Below are 8,049 nucleotides of genomic sequence, written 5' to 3' on the forward strand. Positions count from 1 at the left end.
CGGGTCCTAAACTAGGTGTTTAGAAACCACAAACGTTAAAGCACGGGTCCTGAACTGTGTTGTTTAGAAGCCTCTATTGGAACAGTTTATAACTCCCCATGAATTTGTGCATCATTGGATGAATTTCTGATCAACGCAAAAATGACACACCTGCAAAATAAGATCATCAATTCTTTTATCTCACAACAACTACCCCTCTCTTTTACATTTTAGTCTCARCACACAAACCCTTTTGTATATAAAGCTCACTCAGATATGGTTGTCCTCTTGAGTAGGTTTGTCGGGTCTTATATTCCATAGAGATATTTCTGTTAAGCACTCAGTATCTCCTAAATTTAGCATTATGCTCAGTTGATCACAATGTTTGATCAAAATGTTATTGCAAATAAAGCACAATGATCACATAAAAATTTGATCAAGATATAACTTTTAAGCATAATCAAACAAGGAGTGAAACGCAAAATTAGATTATTCAATATGTGAGAGAAACGAATGAAGATTTGTAAGAACAAGTTTACAGATTCTGATTATTCAAAGAATTAACGAATATGTATATGAATCAAGGTAAAAAAAATCAGAAAAAATAACCTTTGAATACTAACGAGCGTATTATCACGAAAATGATATTATTTAAGAGACGTGATAATAACAGTTTGAAAAATAGCTGAAACAGGTATTGGGGTTATGTTTGATAAGAAATTACGCAAGTAAAATATCAGGAAATACCTGTTCAGAAAATGTACTCGTTTCCACACAAAAAATATTTACTTTCCGAAAACATTTATTCAAAAATTCTAGAGACTCTTCCTAGAAAATAGATTTAAGAAATGTTTCAGTTAAGCTCAAAAGAATAAGAAAAATGGAAACATTTTAAGCACGAGTCTTAAACTGGGTGTTTAGAAACCACAAAACGTTAAAGCACGGGTCCTGAACTGTGTTGTTCAGAAGCCTCTATTGGAACAGTTTATAACTCCCTATGAATTTGTGCATCATTGGATGAATTTCTGATCAGCGTAGAAATGACACACCTGCAAAATAAGAACAAACAGATTTTGGTACCCAAATGAACTTGGGTCCTTCTTTGTTAGTATCAGGTTGCGGGATGTTATAACTTCCAAACCATCTACTATTATTTGATATTTTCTTTTTCGCGCATTTAACAGGATAATTATATACAGAATAAGATCCATACCAGTTATTGTAATCAAACCTGTTCTTACCTTTCCAAAACTTCTTATATCTGTTATAATCAGTCCATCTGTTGTATTGTTTCCTGTTGACAAAATTGGTTGTCTTGCATGTGGAGCACATGATTCTTCTCTTGGTAAGATGAATCAAATCAGTAGTAGATCTCACAAAACAAGGAAGATTATTAATAACAGCAGAGGTACAAGATGAAACAGATTCAGATTTATAGACCCAAATGCTTTTAACCTTAAAAGAGTAATTGGGTGATCCGATGACGTACCCTTGATAGTACTTATTAGAAGAACGAGAATAGTTCTTTGAAACAGTAGATTTAGGGCTGCTTGAATAACTGTTTGATTTGGAACAGTCAAAGAAGCTGGTTTTACACTATGAAGGAGAACCAGTTCAGCTTTGAACACAAGAAAAGTCTTTGACTTTCTGTAAAAGCTGATCTCTTTCCACAATAATTAAATCATACTTATTTTTTAGTTTAGTTCTCATCTTCAACGCAGTTTCAAGTTCTGTGTTCAGATCAAACAATTTCCTTGAAGTATCCAGGAGTTTACCTTATAACTCCTTCTTAAGCATTTCAAACTTCTTCTTCTGATTATTACACTCTCTTCTCTCTTCTTCTGAGCTGCTCTTCTCATTCTCAGAAAAGCAATGTCAAGCCATTTTTTCTTTTCAGCAAGGTCTTTAGCAATAGTTGTATGTTCCTTTGTAATATTTCTCTTCTCAAGAGCAAATTGCTTCTTCTCTTCATCTAAAGCCTTCTACTTTAGAGCAATGCTGTCAGATAATTTTTGTGTCTGGCTCATACATTCTTACGTAATGTCTTTCTTCTCTTTATCAGTCTTGGCTCGTTCCAAGATTATCAGCTGCTCAAAATCTGAGATTTGCTTTTGAAAGCAATTTAGCGTTCAAATCGAGAGAGTTTATCTTATCTTCATAAGATATTCGTTCAGCACTGAATCTTTTCTCTATATCAGATCATTTGAGCTGCTCTTCTCATTCTCAGAAGCGATGTCGAGCCATTTTTTTCTTTTTAGCAAGCTCTTTAGCAATAGCTGCATATATCTTTGCAGTATTTCGCTTTTCTTCTATTCATCTAAAGCTTTCTACTTTAAAGCAATCTTGTCAGACAACTTCTGAGTTTGGCTCAGACATTCTTGGCTCGTTCCAAGATAATCAGCTGCTCAAAATCTGAGATTTGCTTTAATATCATTTTGGCGTTCAGCTCAAGAGAGTTTACCTTATTTTCATAAGATACACGTTCAACACCAAACTTTTTCTCTTCTTCCAAAAATTTCTTCTTCTCTTTCTTAAAAACTAATCTTTCAGTATTCAAACTCTATTCAGCTTCCAACACTTTCTTCTTTTCTAATTCCAGTAACCTTCTTAATTCAATCACATCACTTTCAGATTCATGAACTTTTCCAGGTAAGTTCTCAATCTCTGTATTAATTTTTCAGAAAAGTTCCTCACATTTTGCATCTCTTGAAGTTTATTGAATACATCTTTATTAGTTGTACTCCAAGTTTGCAAATCCTCATCATAAACTTTTCTCACCGAATACAGAGTTTTCTCAATCTTTTCAATTTTGTGTTGAATGTCCTTTTCAATTCTTTCACATTTTTCTTTATGCTCTCTTTTTTAAATCTTTAATATGTTCCTCATTTGAATGGTTTTCATAGAACATATGAACATATTTATCTGTATACTCTTTCAAACTCTTTTCCATCTCTGGAACTTTCTCTTTCAAAACTTTATTCTATCTCTCCAATGAAACTGTCATTTTTAAAACAAATTGATTAACGGATCAAATGCTATGAAATCAATTCAAAGAAATCAGAAACAATTTAAGCTCAAAAACAAAACAGAAAACACAAAAACTGATGAGAAATCAGAAAAACAGCAAAAAGTGTAAAATACATCAGTAAAAACAGTCAAAATTGTTGAAAACAGTTAAAAACTGTTAAAACAGTTAAAATCGTTAAAACTAATGAAAAACAGTTTACGCGACAGAAAACGGTTTAAGGATTCTCAAAGAGTTCAAAAATAAAAAAAAGTAGATAAAAACGGTAAAATCAGTAAAACACTGAAAAATAGTAAAAACCTCAAAATATGGCTAAAACTTGAGACAAATCCGGACAGGGTTGAATTATGGGTAACTCGAATGGTCGATTATTGAATCCGGGTGAAACAAGTCATACAAGGGAAAGACTAAATCGGACAATAGGGTAGACGAGGTTGCCTTAAATCATGTGAGCTAGTTCACGGGAAAAGCAAGTAACTTGGCCATGGAAATGAAATCCGGACAAGGCAGGTAACGAGGAAACCAAGTCGCTGGCCGAGTCTCTGGTCGAGGAAGCAAACAGTCCGTATAAGTCTTTGGCCAAGGAACGATGCTAATCCAGACACAAAGATGCATGAGAAACTAAGTCACTTGGCCGAGAAACTAAATCAGACAAGCCTTGTGAGCGATGAACCTCTAGTCCGACTAAGCCTATGTGCGAGAAAGTCTTAAATCGAATGGCTGCATGAGCGACGAACACCTAAATCGGCTAGGTCAGGCGATATAGCAATCCGACTATTTTGTTAAGAATTTGGCTAAGTGTTAAACAAGTCACAATGCTAAGCGGTTTGTACAAATCCGATCACCGTAACAGGCGATTTAACTAATCCTGCTCACTATACTCAACGATTTAAGGTAATCCGGTTAGACTAGGCGAGTTAGAAAACCTATGCCAAGCGGTTTAACTAAGCTCGCTGAAGGTGACGAGCGGATAAGCGATCTCCGATCAAGCTGTCCTGCGGATTAGACTTGTTGTTCGACTAACCAAGTGAATGAGCGATTTAGAGATATCCGGATAAGCCTTGTATGAGTTATGTCAAATCCGGTTACAACTTGAGCGATTTATGAGAGACTTAGAAACCAGTTAACAAATGACCGATTTACACAGTGAATCCAATGAACAAACACATAAAACTTCAAATTTTCATGTAAAAATGGATCAAACTTCAGAATTTTACAAAACTTTTCAAGAACACGAAGATTTTCTAAATTCACAAAAATCAACAAAACTCTTAAAAGAATGATTAAAAATCTGAAATTTTGTGAACAACAAATATTCACAAATCAATTACGCACACGATGATCAAAATTTTAACACACAAATAGAAGATTTAGAAATATTTACGGATCAAACTTAATAAAATCCTAAGATCATGAAGAACACAAATGAAAAACACACAAAATTCTAGAAAATTTTCTTCCAAAAATCTTCAAATTTCTAATTTCTTCTATTGATTTCTTTGCATTTCCAGCTCTGACACCAATTGTTGTTCCACTTTAATCAATCTTCAATCTTCTAATAACAATCCATGGTAGAATCTTGATTTGAGCATTCAAGAACACAATGAGAGAGATGAGAGAAAAAGTCAATCTTCAGAAACTGGTCAAACCTTCTATTACGTATAAAGGATATTACAAATGAGCTCTTCAACAAAATTACACTAAGACTAATCTATATATAGGGTCAAACTTGAACCCTTCAAAGTCAAAGTCAAAAATTACACAAAGTCAACACACGATGTTTATTTTACAATTATAGACAATATTATATTTTAAGACGAATACCATTTAACACTGAAATTCAGTCTTAACAAACTCAAACATCTTTTACCCGCCCACACCCGCTGACAGCTTGAAAAAGGTGTTCCCTAGAAACCCTTCATTTTTCAAATCATCTCACCCTCATTCGACATGTGTCCCTATCCACCTGCGTAGTTATGATTGTGAGCAGGGTTTATGGCTCACGATCACAATCCCACCCACCTTTTCACCAAACGTATGCCAAAACCCATCATTACCCTTTTTACCATTAAAATAATAATTTTTCTTTTACCCAACCCTTCCCATTCCCCCACTATATATACCTTTCGTCCCCACCATTCCACTCTTTATGCGCTCAATACTCTCTCATGAACTTTGAAAGCTTAGACGAACCTGCAACTTTCTTTCTACAAAAATGGTGTCATCTGCCTCCCATGACTCAAACAACAACAACGACAGTCACGTGCAGTTGACCGGTGCTGACAGCCGTGCCATTGTCTTCCTCTCAATCAAGCCAAACAATCACTTGATCGACCTTTGCATCTAGCTCTACGAAGATAGGTTTGCCATACTAATCGAGTTCTTCCAAAACTGTATTCTACAACCGGCCCTCACCCTCTTTGACAACGGGGTGCCGGTCAAAAATGTCCAGCAATACTAGCAAACCTGTGAGTTCTACCCGGAGAACCGCGGGATTATGGGGCACATCGACGTCCCAAATGACATGGTGTGTTCGATCAAGATTTCCCCTGCCAAAATCTCCAAGGTACTATTCATTTCAACAAGACAGGAGCTCGGGATTGCACACTACGCCGTGCCGCCAACAAGTTCCGACATCTTACGTTTCATCAAGATGTTGGGCTACAACAGGGACTTGCGGAATGCCTCAGACTTCAAGAGGCAATTTTTGCCCCCGATGTGGAACATGTTCTTCTCCATTCTCAACCGAGCCCTCACATGCAAACTTGTTATTATGGACCAAGGGAACATCAACGTTATGACCATCATGTATGGTCTGTTCTTCAACCTTCCTCTGGACTATGCCTTGTTGATCTACAATGAGATACATGCCGCCGTCATCAAGAAGAACAAGTTAGTGGCTGCAGAAAAGCCGCTTTCATCGGTGCACTTCCCGCGTTTCCTTGCGTTGTTCATAAGGCACGCGATGAGGATGCACAACCTGCCAAGCGATGAGCGATTGACCCCACAATACCTCATGAATGGCCATCGCCCAATCATTTCAAAGTATGTTACCCCACAAAAAGGCCCCTGTCAAGGGCAATGCTCAGCGTCATACATGCAACCTCTACTTGTCGTAGGGCATATGAGAGCTCCATGTTGGCCCAACAACCGAGGCCAGCTACCCCGGAGCACATAGAGCCGTCCCCCGACACAAGTGAGGATTGCAAGAGGGGTCATCTTCATCCGATGATGAAGATGGTGATGATGACACTCCTCCCACATCCCCCGGCCCTATACACACATCCATTCCATCACCCCCTCCAAGGGCAACCACTACCCCTGGCGATCAAGGCCTAAGGCGTATTGAACAAGGACGACCCAGTCCAAACCCAACCCCAGCCAGCCATCCAGAGGCCACTCATCGGGCCTCTAGAGATGATCAATCCGAGGAACCACACCATCCATCACCTCTCTCCTAACAGTGGAGTGATGAAAAAATAAGAGCCACTTCGCCTCATGGCTCGCCACTACCCACTCACAGAGAAGCATGTGTTGCTTCTGAATTTGAAATTCCCATCGATTGTTTAGAGCGATCGTTCGTTCCTGTACAAGCCCCTTCGATACTTGATCTAGTGAAGGGGACACACATCTACTTTCCTTCATCGGACTCGGAATCCGATGAAAAAGATGTTAATGTAGCGACATCACGAGATAGTTCCTCACTTGAGGGCTATCAAGGACATGATGGAAGTCCTTTCCTGCCTCACTTCACACAAGGCAACGATGGAGGCGCCTCTGGAACTGAGGCTCAACCTACAACATCCGTTGCTGTAGAGGTTTTTCCATAATTTGCAGAGTTGGTCATTAAGGCTAAGTTCCAAGCCTTTGCTGATTCAATTCAGCGGTCCTTGGATGACCTTAAACTCAGCTTGGAAAGGATTGCTGAATCCCCCCCCATCGATTGACCTTTCATCGATTCTGCAACCCCTTGCGTCCCTCAATGCTCAATCAAGGGACAACACCATCTGGATCCAAAATTTTCAATAACTTATGGTTCATCAACACAACTCCGTTACCACCCTCTCAACCTCCCGAAACCAAACCATCACAGCTACCCTTGCAACCCTCACAGCCCAGGTTACTGCGATCGATGAAGCCATCGCCTCCCTCACCACCCAAATAAACTCCATAAACACTTCCCTCACCACCCTACCCACCACCATAATAGCCAACATACCACAAACAACCCCCTCCACCCCCATCTATAGCTCCCTCAACCGATGAAGCTATCACCTCCTTCGTTGCAGAGGTGAGGCAAATGATATCTTCCATCAACATTCCTCCACCAGCCATAACCTCAACCTCCACCTCCATTCCAACAAACGCGGTCAGCAAAGTGGACCTTCGAGCCCTCTCTAAGGCACTCATCTTTTCTTTCAATGAGATAAATTCCAGATTCACACACAGGGCCGCAGAACTAGCCAAGCCTCTCTCCAAGAGCCATGAAGAACAGCATGAGTGCACCAACTCCCTCCTCCTAACAATGAAAGAGACACGAAAAAGGAAGGCCTTGAGGAAGTATCTCGCTTCCTTCAAGATGACCAAGAAGAGGAGCAGAGCCTCTTGCTCATCAAGTGTAACAACTCTGCATTCTTGAGATTCCAGGTTAGGACCACTCTTCGGGAGTGTTCTTGGGAGCTAAGCATGTAGAATTACCCTTACTTAGAGTTCGATCCTTCTGTAGTCGTCGACATGAACATAGGCTCTGGTAGCGAACACAGAGGCTCTGGATTTAGGTGCAGAAGCTTTGTGACCTTGTGACCTTGCACAGAAGCTCTGTGACCTTGTGCAGAAGCTCTGTGACTTTGCACAAGAGACTGTAACTATTCTTGGAACTCTAGTATTCTTGTTTCGCAGAGGCTCTGTGCATGATTCACAGAGGCTCTAAGCTCATCGCTTCACAGGACTCTGCGACTCTCTTCATAGAGGGTCTATTACTACGATCTTTTATCTTTTTAGGCCCTGTTAACCCTTATTTAATTATTCCAGTTTGATCATTGATC

The sequence above is a fragment of the Cynara cardunculus genome, assembly GCF_001531365.2.
Source record: "Cynara cardunculus var. scolymus isolate 2C chromosome LG 2, CcrdV1, whole genome shotgun sequence".
Taxonomy (NCBI): Eukaryota; Viridiplantae; Streptophyta; class Magnoliopsida; order Asterales; family Asteraceae; genus Cynara; species Cynara cardunculus.